The following is a 14,768-nucleotide window of genomic DNA, read 5'->3' on the forward strand; positions in this document are numbered from 1 at the left end:
AACTGATTTTCGATCCTTTCATTTATCCATTTCAAGTTAAGCATTTTTGATAATGGTGCAGTCTTTTGATTTGAAGTAGCTTCTTGATATCACAAGGGAAAAAATATTAGATAATATTGTCTTTTGTTGAAACATTTCAGGAAAATCCCATAGCTAAAAAGACAGAGAGAATGGCACTCGCTAAATTATATCTATATTGATATTTTATTGATTATATTTGCTATAGAAAAAAACTAATAAAAAAGTTATATTGAAAAAGGAAGAAGAGTTTTGAGAGATCTCACGGTATCTACAGATTTTTCAAAAAGTTGAAGTCTATTAAAATGGAAAGGTGAAAATGTAAAGAATTAAGAACTGCATTTTAATTAAATATGACACTTTGAAACTATATAATTTTTTCGATTTTTTGCTCATTTTATTTCTTTAAAATCTATTTAAATCTGGATCTTTCAACTTGTAAACTTTTTACAATTTCTACATTAAATTCCTTTCTTCAGGAAGGCATAACTAAGAATTATTTTATGCTAAATCATTTCAAGACATCCAACAACAGAAAAAAATACAGTCAATTTCCAATTATCTGGCGCGATAACCGCAGATAAGCTAATATGACGGACAATTAGGAAAATTACCGAAAGAAAATAAATAAACTCGAAAATACTTTGTAACATTATTTATTTACAGAAATGGAACTATACATGCAATTATGATATGGTAAATAGTAGATTTCTGCGCTTACAAATTTGCTGAATTACTTTATTTATTTTACAAAAAAAAATTGGTCGTGTTTTTTTTTGTGTGTGTGTGTGTATGTGTTAAAACACTTCTTTTTTTATTTGTGACAGAATTTTCTAACAGCATTTTGGGATTTACCAACGTGGATAATTTGCCTACGGATAATAAAGAGTTTACTGTAATATAACTGGATTAAGAAAATGATGAAATGAACAAAAGTGAAACCAATGAATTTCTGATAAAATCATATTAATTTGGAAACTAAACTAAGAGCCCAAGCAAGCATATACATATTGAAACAGAAATATAATGGATCCATCTTTATAAATTGTTTGAAATTTCTCTAAGTAAAATCGAATTCCTTTCAAAATGGAATTGCAGAAATACTGGTGTCTTATTTTTAGACCCATCAGGTTACTCAATAAACTTATTATTAACCAGAACTCAAAAAACTGATTAAAGAAGACCTTTTACCGTAATTCTTAATATAATATTCAGTTCAAAAATTAAAAAAATTAAAAAAAAAACATTTATCCAAGCAAAAGTAGGATTTATATTTTTGATACTCATTTTAATGAAAAACATTAGTTTCATTTACTTAACAATTGCTTAACAAAGATTTGCATGTTTTAAATTTGTTGCTCTATTTTTAAATATTTTGCAAAGAATTAAAGAAGTGCTATCTCAATTTTCCTTTTATTAAAACAGCACGAGACTAAATTGAGTACTTAATTATGCAAATCTTGTACATCCTGCCCTACATCGGCTCTTCAATCGCATTTCAAGGCATGGCGGGGTGTGCGTTTTGAATTTCAACTTATCTTCATGGAACAGATTTTCATCGGAAGGTTTCTGGCAGTTCAAACGATGTAGGCCATCACCTTCAGGGGATTGGAATGCTCCTTTTTATATCCGGTCTTTTGGGTCCTAGTTGGGAATCCTACCTACCATTTAACATGGTTTTATGGTTCATTGGATTCTTCCCATTTCATTACCAACAGACGATATCTCTGTTACGGTCATCAAATTCACGAGTCATGAATTTTTCAGTTGAAGAAAAAAGTGAGGATGAGATGTCTTGACATATCACTGAATTTATGATTCAGCGTATCGATTTATTATGTTCAGATGTGAATTGAGCTGTACATTTACTACAGTATTTTCGTTCTAAAAGGTTGAGAGTCCAAATTCTACTTTTCTTCGGTTTTTTCTATGTTTACGGTATTTACTTAAACTTTTTTGCAATTTTAAGTTGAATTCTGTTTTTTTTTTCTTTTTCTGTTAGCTATACTAATTAAAATACTATTATTCATGGCAAATTATCATGATACCCACAAAAACGAATTGCGCAGCATATTTCCATACCATTTTCGTTCTAAAACAGACACAAGTCACGGAATAATTTTGTTCCATTCTACAATTTTTACGTGATTCACTTATATCTCTGCCAATTTTTATGTTGGAATTTCTTTCCTTTATGAAATTTATTGATTAAAAAATTGCTACTTTTTGATACATTGTCCAAATTGTTTTTGAACTGAACTGGGCTGTTTATTTTTAGCAATAATTTTGTTTCAAAAGAATTAAAATCTGAGAACCCTATTTTCCTTCGATTCTTAAAAATGTTTACAGCTTTTACTATTTAGATTTTAAATAATTTTTACTTTCCATTCGTTTCCTTGATGTTGAATACTAATTGAGAAATTATTATATTAAGACAAATTGTCCTAAAATATATTGTGCAATAAAATTAATTTCTTAATTTCTCTAAAGGTCATTTAAGTTCCACTGATTTTTAGCTAACAAAAAAAAGTGCTGATGTATATCTCGAAGTATCTTGATATATTTTTGAGTTATGATTCAATGAATCGATTTATTTAATTCAAGTCTGAATTGTACATTTTATTCATTTTAGTATTTTCGTTTCAGGAGACTAAAGTCGCAGAATCCTGTTTTAACAGATTTGTGCTTTATCAAGTTGTTTTTGGCTACCTGATAATGTATGAATACTGGTCTTGAATAGTATCATTTTTTTTTGCAATGTTTAATTATGCATTAAACATTTTACAAATATTTTTATTTTCTCGTATACAGAATTTAGGGAAAGTATTGCGATTAAACTTAAATAATTTTCTTGACTGCCAGCGCATATGCACTTCTACTGTAATCTGAATGATTGTGTAACTTTAATGCGAAAAACCTTGAATTTTGAGCTAGATGAATGAAATTTAGTTTATGATCTTTATTTTTAGATTTCCTTCAAATTTTAGATGAAATCCTTCAAAGGAAATCTTTCTGCTGCTATTCAAATATAAATGAATTTGATAATTTCAAACGCAAGAAACTAGATAAACAAAATTTAGTATACAGGTTCAACATTTAAAATGTCTATTCTTATTCAACTTTGAATCAATATTTTGTCGAAGGATTGATCGTCTATCGGTCTATACTTTCTCATGCATGTAAATGCAATAACTCAATGAACTTAAATCAATGAAGCTGGATATGTGACCTTGCGTGTCAAATTTTGGTTGCAATCGGTCGGGGGAAAAGGCGTCCACAATACATGTTCTCACTATGGATTCAGTAAAAATGTTAGATTTACGCCATTGGTCGATCTTTTGTAACTAAGGTACGCCAATATCATACAAGGCCATCCAATTTTATTGGTGGGAGAAATACCTTTATTGACTAGAGGCGAGAAACATTCGGAGAGACCACTCCCACGGGTTGATGTAGAAAATCGTGCAAAAGAAATTAGATTCAGTAACTTTTTAAATATAAATGCTAAACAATAGAAGAGAATGAATTCGTTCAGATACAATGCTCGATATTATACAGTGCTCTTCTTTTTTAAACAACGAAGATCGCGTGGTTTCTCATTTATCATCGTTTATAAATTATTTTTGACGAATGCGTGCCTTTGCATCTCCATTCTTTTAACAAATGATTATATTCATTTTCTTAATAAAGGATAAAAGTGAACGTGAAATCTTCGATATCACTTCGAATGATCTGAATAATTATTAGTTACGCTTTCCATTTCATATTTCATGCAGCACTTCTCAAAATTTTGTTTTAGTTTCTAATCGCAATTCTAAGTTTAAATAAATGCATAAAGCTTTAAATGCCAGGTGAAAGTGCAGCATTCGATCAAATTTCAGGTGAAGAATTCTGTATATCTCAAACTTTTAATACACTAATCATCTAATGAAAAACGGCCTTTCTTTGTGGCTCATGATCATTCGTAAAACTGCAAAAAAATGAAGAAGTAAACGAAACATTTTCAAGCAGGCTTTTCGAAAATATGTACATATATGGTTTTATTTATAGGTATGTAAAAAATTCTTTCTATCCACTCTTCTCAAACTAAAACAAAAATAATTTCCATTTTCTTATCTTGTCCAACTTTCGCAGTTATTAAAAGTTCAGCCTCTAATTTCATGTGATCTTTCTACGTTAAGACGTCCTCTGATGATCATTCCATGTTCCAAAAAAGTCATACAATGGAATAATTTAAAACTTCAGCAAAAAGAATATTAAGCTTACCGACAAGATCGTCACTTGGGAATTACAATAAAACAATTTTAATGTGTTTTGGAACGACTGCAGTTCTTTTCAACAATGTCTACTCTCATACTTTTCCGTATTCACTCTTAGTTAATGCTGTTATGGATGCTAATGAATACTACTATGTTAAAGAATTTCCAGAATTTATTTTATTACATTATATATTTATTACATTATAATTTATTTTAATTATTATTTTTTACAGAAAATAACTAGGTAGAAAATGTTTATTTAATATTTCCTTCGAAGAATTTACTCTGAGGAATTACAAATTTTTACCATTGTTCATAAAGAGACGAATATGCCAATTTCAAGCTTCTTTTTGCCGTTTCCTTCAGGATTTTTGCAGCTGTTAGCTGCACTTCATTGGAACTTGTCCCTTAGGGAAATTCATCCCCGAGGAAAAGGAAAGAAACACATGGCGGGTGATCAAGGGAATAAACCAGTTGTGGAAGTACCGGAATATAATGTTTTGAAGGGTAATTTGACATCAGAAGGGACCTGTGAGCCTGTGCATTATTGTGATGAAGCATTCGCAACTTGTCCTTCAAAATATTTGGTCACTCGTTTCTTACCAAATCATGCAAATGTTTAACGTAAAGAGTTCTGTAACCTCAGTAACAGTTTCTAAACGAAATTTTTAACAGTTTTCTTTGAACGGTAATTTGGTCATCAACTGTGGATACTGACGTCCACCGTGATCTTTCATTATCCTAGAACCCTTAGATAGCTAAATGATGAATAACTTTTGAATCGTAGATGCCACTCTTAAACTCTGGTTTGATTTCTTACTGTTTTACCGTAAGGTGAATTAATCCTTTGAAAACTCTCGGAAAAAATTTTTTTTAGCAAGTCGCAAATTTAAACACTTGAATGCTGTTCGAAATTTGACATCTTTTTTCCGCAAATAGAAGTTTCGACTGCTTGTAATCAATACTAAACTCGTACGTTGTAGTGTAGTATTAGAACTGGAAAGTTGATCACATAGCATTTTCTTGATACTAGATACGATTAAAATTGAGGGGGTGGGGAGGCGTGTAACATTCTTTTTCCATATGAGAAAACAAAGGTTTTGTCTCCTCTTAATAGAACTTCAAAATAAGAAATGGTCCATTTTTCTTTCATATAATTAGGAAATGCAGAGAATCCACGCAACTAAAAAAATAAGAGGGTTTTGTCTGCATATGAATTGCATTCAAGCTGATTTTGGCCATATTAATGGTACCATTCATTTCCAAATAATATTAATTATCAGAAAAGCATAAATTAAAATGCCTTTTTATAGTATGCTAAGCATAGAAAGGGAAAATAATGCAATCGTCAAAACATTGAGCGTCAAGATTGTTTTCAATCTGAATGTTTTAAACCTCCCTTCCAAAAAACCCCTTTTCTGAATCATGCCTGATTGTGAACAGGATAACTCGTAAATGCAAGAAAAAGAAAGGGGAAAAATAGATTGTGAAACTTGGAATGTGATCTTTATACCAAAACTGTAGATTTCTATAACATTTTGGTCGAAATCAATCAACAGAAAGTCTATCTGTCTGGCCTCGTGTGTTCATCAACATAAAACCGCGAGAAGATATATACATTTTTGTACATGGTCATTATACCAAACTTATAGATCAGCGTCAAATTTTGGACTCAAGAAGTCAAACAGACTTTCAAATGGCATCGTCGATTCTTTCTATTAGATAACGACGTTTAACACATATGGTGAAAATATACGAGAAAATGATCAGCAGAATTCTCCCACTCTATTTTTATTATAAAATTCTTGTTTGCATATTATTAAGTGGATAGGCTACAAAAACATTCTTTGAGATCCGCTAGATTGATATGCATGGTTTAGAAGGAATATTCTTGGCCATAGTTGGCGCCACTAAAACAAGAGACGCACCCTATCGGCTTTAATCGCTGTCTTCGTAACAGCGGGCTTGTTCATGGCAAGTGCCATAAGAAACAACAACAGATGGAATATTCTGAAACAACATACTTCCTGCCTTCAAAAGATTTTTCCAAGCGAATCTCTGGCTTTCACTATGTGTGGCTCTTGAAAGGCTGCAAGCACGCTCTTCGCTTTTCATCAACCCAATTATTTGCCCTTCGATTTCCCTTTATTTCAGCAAGCAATATAGGAAAATTAGGCTACGCTAAGGAAAACTCATTTGTCTCTTCTGAGTTGCTCTTTTTAATTGATCTGCTCTAGTTATCTCGATCTGTATCGACTTCCCACGTTGGTTCTCTTATCGAAATTGCTGGTAATCTTGGCCTTATTATGCCTGTAAGAAGTGAAGATAAACTTTGATTCCAGTTGGTTGCAGTTTTGAGACAACAATACCAGAAACGATATTATTTTAATTTTCTTTAGACTGTTTTAAATTATTGTGTAGTTACTTTTGATTGAAATGATTGCTTAATTTGACGAGGGTATATATTATGATTTAAAATATATTATTTATTCATAGCTTTCAATACCTGTTTATAACTTCTTGATTGGATACGATGTTTCATGATATTGTACAACATCATTCGATGTTATACATTTTGTTTGAAGATATTGTACGATACCATATTATAATGTACAGAACAGAACTCTATCTCATATCCCCACCCGCTCCTTTTATCATTCGGTAAATGAACGATTCTACGGGCATGCCACGGGGATTTTATTTCAATCTTAATATTAACAAATATTTACTATAATTGACAATTTAATACATTCTTGTTACATCTTATATGTATTTCTGTTAACTTGTATGAGTTTTAAACTGACAATTTAAAAGATAATTATTATTATAAGAATACACATATTTTATATATCATGCTTCTCAATATTTCTCCTTATCTGATATTTTCAATATTTCTCCAAATTTAGATATCATCTCCATATATCATGAAATTACATCATAAATTATATTGCAGAGAAAATATGTATATAAACGTAATAACGATAATAATTATTTTCTACTTTTTAATTGTGGAAATAAATTTCAAGAATAATAATAAATATAATTATGTCACGAATAATAATAATTGTAGGCCTCCATTCATTATTAAAATGTGGAGAATTATAAAACAGATATTCTAGAATACAGTATCTAATTTATAAATGCATTATACAGATTAGATACTAATTTGTACAATATCTATGTGCTATAGGATATTCATTTTTAAATAGATGTTTCTGGGGAGGTTTTTACTTGTTTTTGTTGTTTCCGTTTCCTAAGAGCAGTAATATATCTACGATAAAGATAGAAATACACGTGATATTCCTCGCTTGTTTGCGAATGAAATCACATAAAAGATATTTTATATGAACGAAAGATATAAGATATAGAACGTATTAGATACAGGATAAGGTTTTAATATTTTAAAGCTATATTTCTGAAGAATTTCAAAAATGAAAATTGTAAAAGAATTCTTCTGATTAAGGGGACAGTATTTATGTTTGTCCATAATATTCACATCAATTGATAATTATTAAAACGTAAGGAACTTTATCTTAAGAATATTTCGAATAAAATTATTTTAAAGCGAAAAATTATAATTTTTTGAGAAAGAAAATCTTGTGAATGAATATTAAAAGTGATGCATGAAAATTGATAATTTTCCTGCAGTCTTTCTGATTCTCCAAATTAATTATTGAAAACGAATTTGCCATATCTCTCTGAACTGAGCATCTGAATAGAATATTAAAAAAAGTACACAATTAAAAATATTTCCTCACTTTTTCTTAGACAGTGTATTTTTATTTTATTTCTATAAACAAAATTATCATCATGCCTTAGTACCATAGTAGCAATTATTGATTCCCGATGTTCTGCTAATCCAAACTACTTTTCCAATTTTCAATACACTTTAACATCTACATACTCTCAGCAGTGTCAAAATGAGGGATAATTTATGTAATTTAGCGAAAGATTGTTTTCTGTTTTTCCTTATCCGTCCAAAAGCAGCTGTATCTTTCCTGGAAGTGGGATTGAATTTTTTTATTGCTTTTTATCAAATGACACATTTGATGTGAAATATGACATAGCTGTTCAATTTCTTGAATAAGGTACTGCAAAAATTTCATTTCGCTGTTGGGTTTTTCATGCAAAGTACGAACGGGCTGAGGATAAGAAATTCAACAATGTAAACATCAGTTACTGGCACTTTCCAAAGATTGTTCCGGATTTAGTATGCGGCACTTGCTTATATAGTATTCTTGGCTTTGTTTGGAATCAATATTTCTTTAAAAATTAAGCGCAATTATCTATATTCACTCATTTATAAGAAACCGAGTTCTATACCTCGAATTTCGATCTTATGATCTTTCAAGATTAAATTACAACAAATAGCATTTTTCTCTTCTTTTTATACTGTTAAAGAACTTTTGCAGTCTTATCTGTTATAGAAATGATACAGAAAGTTTTACAAACATTTTGAAAACACCAGATTAATCCAAGAAATTTCAGTTAAAAATGTTTTAGCATCTTCTCGAACAATTTAAAATCAACTAAAATATTCCAGAAGTTTTTTAAAAAAATTTCTAATTTCCAAAATGTTGCAGTTTTAGAATAATTTAGAATGCTTCCGCCATTTTCCAGAATTTTAAAAAGAAACCAAGCTTTATATTTTTCATTTTGATCTACTTATTGCATTTTTAATTTCAAATTAAACAATTGACATTTCACACCTCCTGTTAAAGTACTCCCAATGTCTTCTTTTTAACAGGAATCTGGAACATTCTACAAACATTTCGTAAAACTCTAGAAGTCTGGAAATTCCTACTAAAAAGCGCTAAAAATGTTCTAGCATCTTTCAAAATAATCTAGGCACACCAAAGTATTCTAGAAGCTTTTAGGAAAATCTGCAAATTTCCAAAATGTAGTAGTGTTGGTAAATTCCAGAATATTCCCTAATTTTTTGAAGTTTCAATCTTTTATGTCGTTTCAAGTATCTCATCACTCCTGCAGGGCTTGCGGCTGACATGTTTGACACCTACTTTAATAACTTTTCCAAATTTGGCTGAAATATGTTCTGCAGTTTAGAAAGAACCTGTATACTAATAACAACAATAAATTTTATTTATATTAGATGGATGTATATATAAGTACAGACTCAATATTGCCTTGGGACTCATAGACGGTGCAACGGACTTTTTGATACTTCTTTCGGGTTTTTTCCCCTTTTATTTTCTTTTTTAACAACATTATTCACTAATGGAATAATTTTGGTGTTGAATTGGATTTTAATTTGACTTTTGTATGAGGAATCAAGCTATTAGTCTTCATGCAGCTTAGTAGAGAATTTTTCTACTTTGTTTTGATTTTAATTGTTATCCAATTTTGACTAGTTTTTTTCATCCAGACAATGCAAGAATTAATTAAATAATCATTATAAGATTTGTTTAGAGAAAAGAAATTTGTATCTTAATATCTTCAAGCATAGGAAATGAACTTTGATATTGTTTATTATTAACGTTTTATTAAAAAAAAATAGCTCTAAACAACTGATAAACAACTTTGAAAAACCAAAATTTTTATATTGCTTGGATTTTCCCAAATTCCAAATAATATTTAAAAAATGACAAATCTGAAATATAGAATATAGTGCACATATGTGAGCTGTTTAAATTAAATCTCCATACATGTTAAATGCAACATTTAATGTTAATATCACAAACATTTATTCAGCCAGAAATTTAGAAGCATTTTGAACTGTATGCATGCAATTTCGACAAAGGCTTATAGACATTATTAATAGATTACAAAAGCAAAGCTTTCAAAAATTAATCTCGCCCCTTTTCCTCCTGATGCATTCGTTGTGCTTGTTCGAGTCAGCTGCTTGGCATTAATTTATTGAGAAGTAAAATATCTTACGAATCCCACTAAGGAATACTCTTGCCTGGTGTATTTTGACCAAATGAAGTTTATTTAAAAAAAATTTAAACTACGGTCATGTCCTTAAAAATAAACGTGGTGAAATTCTGGATTCATTTTATTGAATCATACTGAATAATATTATAAAAAATAAAGTGAAACAGATGTTGCACTTTTTTTCTATATTTATTGTATTATTCGTCTCCATGCAGCGAGAGAATGTAGATTTTTTTTAATGAGCTGTAAACCAGCACAGTGTATCATAAACTTTTTTTCGCTTGTGAATCTTTAAAAATTTCTTTCTTAGAAGTAAATATTAATATCCATTCCTTTCGGTTCGTTAAAAATGAATCTGGCAGGTGTTTTATCTTTGTTTTCTTCTCTCAAAGTCATTAAGTTTGCTGTGTGAGAGAGAACAGGGTTATCGTACTGCGTAGGCCTGGCTTACGTTTAGACTGGCATCAAGGAGCAGCTGCTGTTTCTTTGAACAGCTATTAAAGGTCTCAGATTCGAGTGAAAACTTACCTTGATAAAATTTAAAGCATTTCTCTATCCTTTGTACAATTAAAAAATTTAATAGTGACTTTTTCACGAAAAACCGTCGATTTTTTTATTACTTGATAGAAAGATCGTGCATGTTACAGATACAAAATGAGATAATGACAAAAACATGCTGAAAGCTTTTCTTTTGCGAATAATTTCTGCGAGAAGAAAAAGCAATAATTTAAAAAAAAATGACTATAAAATTTGTATGCTATTTAGAAGAAACTCAAGGAAAGGAAAATAAATTCTCCAATGAAATCTTCATTGAATTATAGAACACGAATTCAGAATATTATCATTTTCTAATCACATGGTTATCATACGTGCAGATTTCGGCCAAAAAGTCCTAATTTCAGCTCATATCCACGCTAGTATCCGGAGCCTCAAATTTTCCGGGTTGCATTATAATAGGCAAAATTTGACGCCGTTCTATTAGTGAAAGACAAGTAATTGTTTATGCCTTTGATGATACCTCTGTTCATCTGTTCAGTTTTAGAAACAGAAAGATTATAAGTATTGGTTATTAATTATAAGTGTAAATTATTTTATTTTATTTTTCATTAATGTAACTTTGACTTACAAAACTTTAAAAAAAAATGTGCATTTTCTTCACATTCTAAAGTCTAACATATATATTTTTTTTTCGTTTCCTCAATCATTGATATGATAAAAATATCTTTTATATGCAGGTATTAACACCGTATATTATACCCCCCGGCGTATTCGAATTTCATTTAAAACAGTTATGGTATTCCAATATAATCAACTTCCTATAGGCTTTGTAACTTCGAGAAAAATATGTCTACTCTTAGTTCTTTTTTATTGTAGTTGCTATTGTTGTATAGCATAACAATTTTAAAATCAAAATAAAAGTGGGGAGAAAAAACAAAGCCTTAATATGAAAAAGCAGACAATAAAATGACTGTGTTATGTTCACGATTGTGTTTCTCTGAAGCTATTTGCATAACAAAATCTGCGTTTGGAGTAAAAGAAGAATATTTTGTTTGAATAAACTGTACAAAAAGAAGTAGCAAATTCATAAGGTTTGGTATGATGGTAAAAGAAGAATTGATTATAACAACTGATTATAACAATTTTACTTTGGAAAATCTTAAATTTTTTTCAGAAAAAAGCGTTTATTGTCATTAAACAGATAACTGAAATTGCCATTCATTTCAAACTAGTTGCTTGAATGATAAGTAAGAAAAGACGGATTTACAACAGATTTGGCCTTGAGCGTAGTAAAAATTAAAATAATTTCGCACGCAACTAATTTGAACTTCTAGCCAAGAACATTTGTTTCCTTTTTTAATAACTAATGAGCTTATTTCCATGAGAATTGAATTTCTGATTGTAAAGATTATTTTCTTTTAACATTATGCCGATCTCATTAGCAATGAATGAATCACGAGCGAACTACTTCAAACACTGAACGCGTGAAAAGTAATTTATGTTATTAGAGAGGAAGTAAAGCCATATTTCTGTTCCAGCGTATTTTTTAGTGCGAGTATTATTACAATATATTATCATTAGCTTCAATCAATAGAGCTTCTAAAACGAAATTTGTGCTATTGCTTTTATATTGAAATCATGTAATAACTATAATATTAAAATACAATAGCCGAGGCAAAAGAGTAAAACGCAGTGAGACCTCTTATGCAGCCAATTAAATGATTTTATTTAATTCGAAACAAACGACAAAACAATTCATTTTGATGTTACTTCTACTGCTAACGAGATTTAAAAATATTCCTTTTAAAAATGAACGATAATTGTTTGGGATTTATTTTTCATTATAATCTTTAAAAAGACGTCAACATTTCAAATTAAAAAAAAATTTATTAATTAAGTTCTTAAATTTGTCCTTATAGTTTACTGTTTGGGTTATTTTTCTTCAAGAGTTCTTTTTCTTACTTTATTACATTCAAAGGAGTATAAATTATTAAAAAGTTAATCCCATCAAATAAAGTCAGAAAGTTATGTTTAATTCTTTGTTTTAATCTTTATTGACGACAATATAATTATTGCTACATATGAACTTTTAATTGATTAACTAGGTAGAAGATACACTCCATTAGAAATGATCGTATAAAAGTAATGAAATCGACTGAGTACCTTATGTTATCATATAATATTCACTAAAAAAATATTGTCAAAATATTTTTCGCTTAAATACAAATCAAATGACCTCTGGGTACAAGTGCAATTATTTCTGGTTACAGAAGAAAACTGACGACGAAACCCAAGCGAGAAAATAATGCTGAAAATATTAGTTATTTAAAGGGGGGAGTTTATTTCTTTATCTGGAAGAAAAAGGATATCAAATAGTTGTTTTGGATTCTTATGCACTAGATCGTTCTTTAGGAACGGAGGAAAACGAAAAGTTGTCTTTTACTGTTTGTTAAAAATAGAAATAACAGTAGTAAAATTGCATCAGGCTTTTTGAGATTATCCACAAATGTATCTTTGTATACGCGATTTCAATATTTACATTATACGAAGTTCTAGAATTTTCTGTGCGATATTTTATTTCTGTCTTGATTTTTTAAAAAAGCATTCAACATATTCTACAGCAGTAAGACATTCTTAAAATTACAGTAATTTCTAATGTATTTTCATAACACGAATTCTGAAAAACAAACTCTGAAAATCACGTGAGATAGTCAACATTTTACAATCAGCAACTTTCGAATAACTATGCACCATCAACAGTATGAACCAAGTTTCAAGATGAAAATTTACTCACGTCAGAAATTCTTTAGTTATCCAAAATAGGCATATCCTGAAATCCACAATTAAGCACCACTCGGCACAAATGAATAAAACACCAATTGCGGGAGCAAGAAAAGCCCTTGTGTTGCCCAGCGCGGGCTCTCGTGTTTTGACAGTTCTGTTTTTCTTCACCGATTACCCGAATGGTTGGCGGCCCAGTTTCTTACCTTGACAGGCCTTAGGCACAGAAACATCTTACGGTGGGTGCACTCAGCTGTGACGTCAGAATTTCGCGTCACATTCAACTTTCTGAATGGGAACTTCTCAAAACGGTTATACTACAGAATTTACTCTTCAATCGGGTTTCGAAACAATCACATCAAACATAGCGCCGCTTAATTCTTGTTTTAAAGAATGACCTCAAAATGTGCAAATTTTTTTGTTGAGTTTTTTTTCTGTCATCTAGTGAAATAATATTTTTTCAGTGCAGGTGCAGAACTAAAGCTTTAAACTGATTTTCAAGACACTGACTGAAAAAGTTATATATTTTCACATCTTTGGTCAAAACCGAATTGTTTTTTGACTTGATTATGGAGATTGAATTGGACCATCTTCCGTTTCCATTTTTGAAATTAATAAAAGGCGTGAAGACAAAAAGGTATAAAATGTCAAAATTTATGTTGTAAAAGTTCGGAAATGTCTCCCGTGAATCTTTTGGCATAGTCCAAGAAGAATCCTTAAATTGGGGGTTGCCTTAAGGAGAGAGCAGAATCGAGTTAGAAATTTTCATACTACCTTCTTCGATCATACTCTTTAATATATATGTTGGAACACCTTTATAAAGTCATTAAAAGGACCGTCTCAAAATGATTTACTAATGGGAAAGCTATATTATCAAAATATGTTGTTGTTGCTACATATGCTTGTAAAGTGCCTACATATGGCACTTTACCCGATTTAAGCCGAGTGTACAGTAGCTTCTGAGGGCCAAGGTCCCTGAGCACTCGAAGGCAAAAAACTGACTTCTTGCTCACATGAAGATGATACACACATTCGCTGGCACAACCCCTTTTCACAGGGGAGCTGTTTCACAAACAGAACACAAGGTAGAGAACAACCATGCCCATACCAGGATACGAACCCGAGGCGCCTAGATCTCGGGAAGATGCACTACCCCTAGACCAGGACGCCAGCTTTATGAACGCATAATAAATTGCAGTAAATTTCTGATTAGCCCTGGAAATGAATGGCATGACAACCACACATACTCGAATTTCGTGGATAGCCCGCATAATAATAGAAAAAAAAAAAAAAACCCCAAATCATCACAAAAATTCTTTT

At 30.4% G+C, this 14,768-nt stretch overlaps 1 protein-coding gene across 2 annotated transcripts in view; it reads right to left on the reverse strand.

The window, feature by feature from the left end:
* Positions 1-13,586, reverse strand: part of LOC129960041 (chitin synthase chs-2-like) — an 81,814-nt gene extending 68,228 nt beyond the window's left edge. For both annotated transcript variants that reach the window (XM_056073057.1, XM_056073054.1), the window contains exon 1: positions 13,462-13,586. The gene's annotated coding sequence lies outside the window, so the exon portion shown is untranslated. The remainder of the gene's footprint in view (positions 1-13,461) is intronic.
* Between the last annotated feature and the right edge of the window lie 1,182 nt (positions 13,587-14,768).

Source organism: Argiope bruennichi, chromosome X2 (assembly GCF_947563725.1).
Source record: "Argiope bruennichi chromosome X2, qqArgBrue1.1, whole genome shotgun sequence".
NCBI lineage: Eukaryota > Metazoa > Arthropoda > Arachnida > Araneae > Araneidae > Argiope > Argiope bruennichi.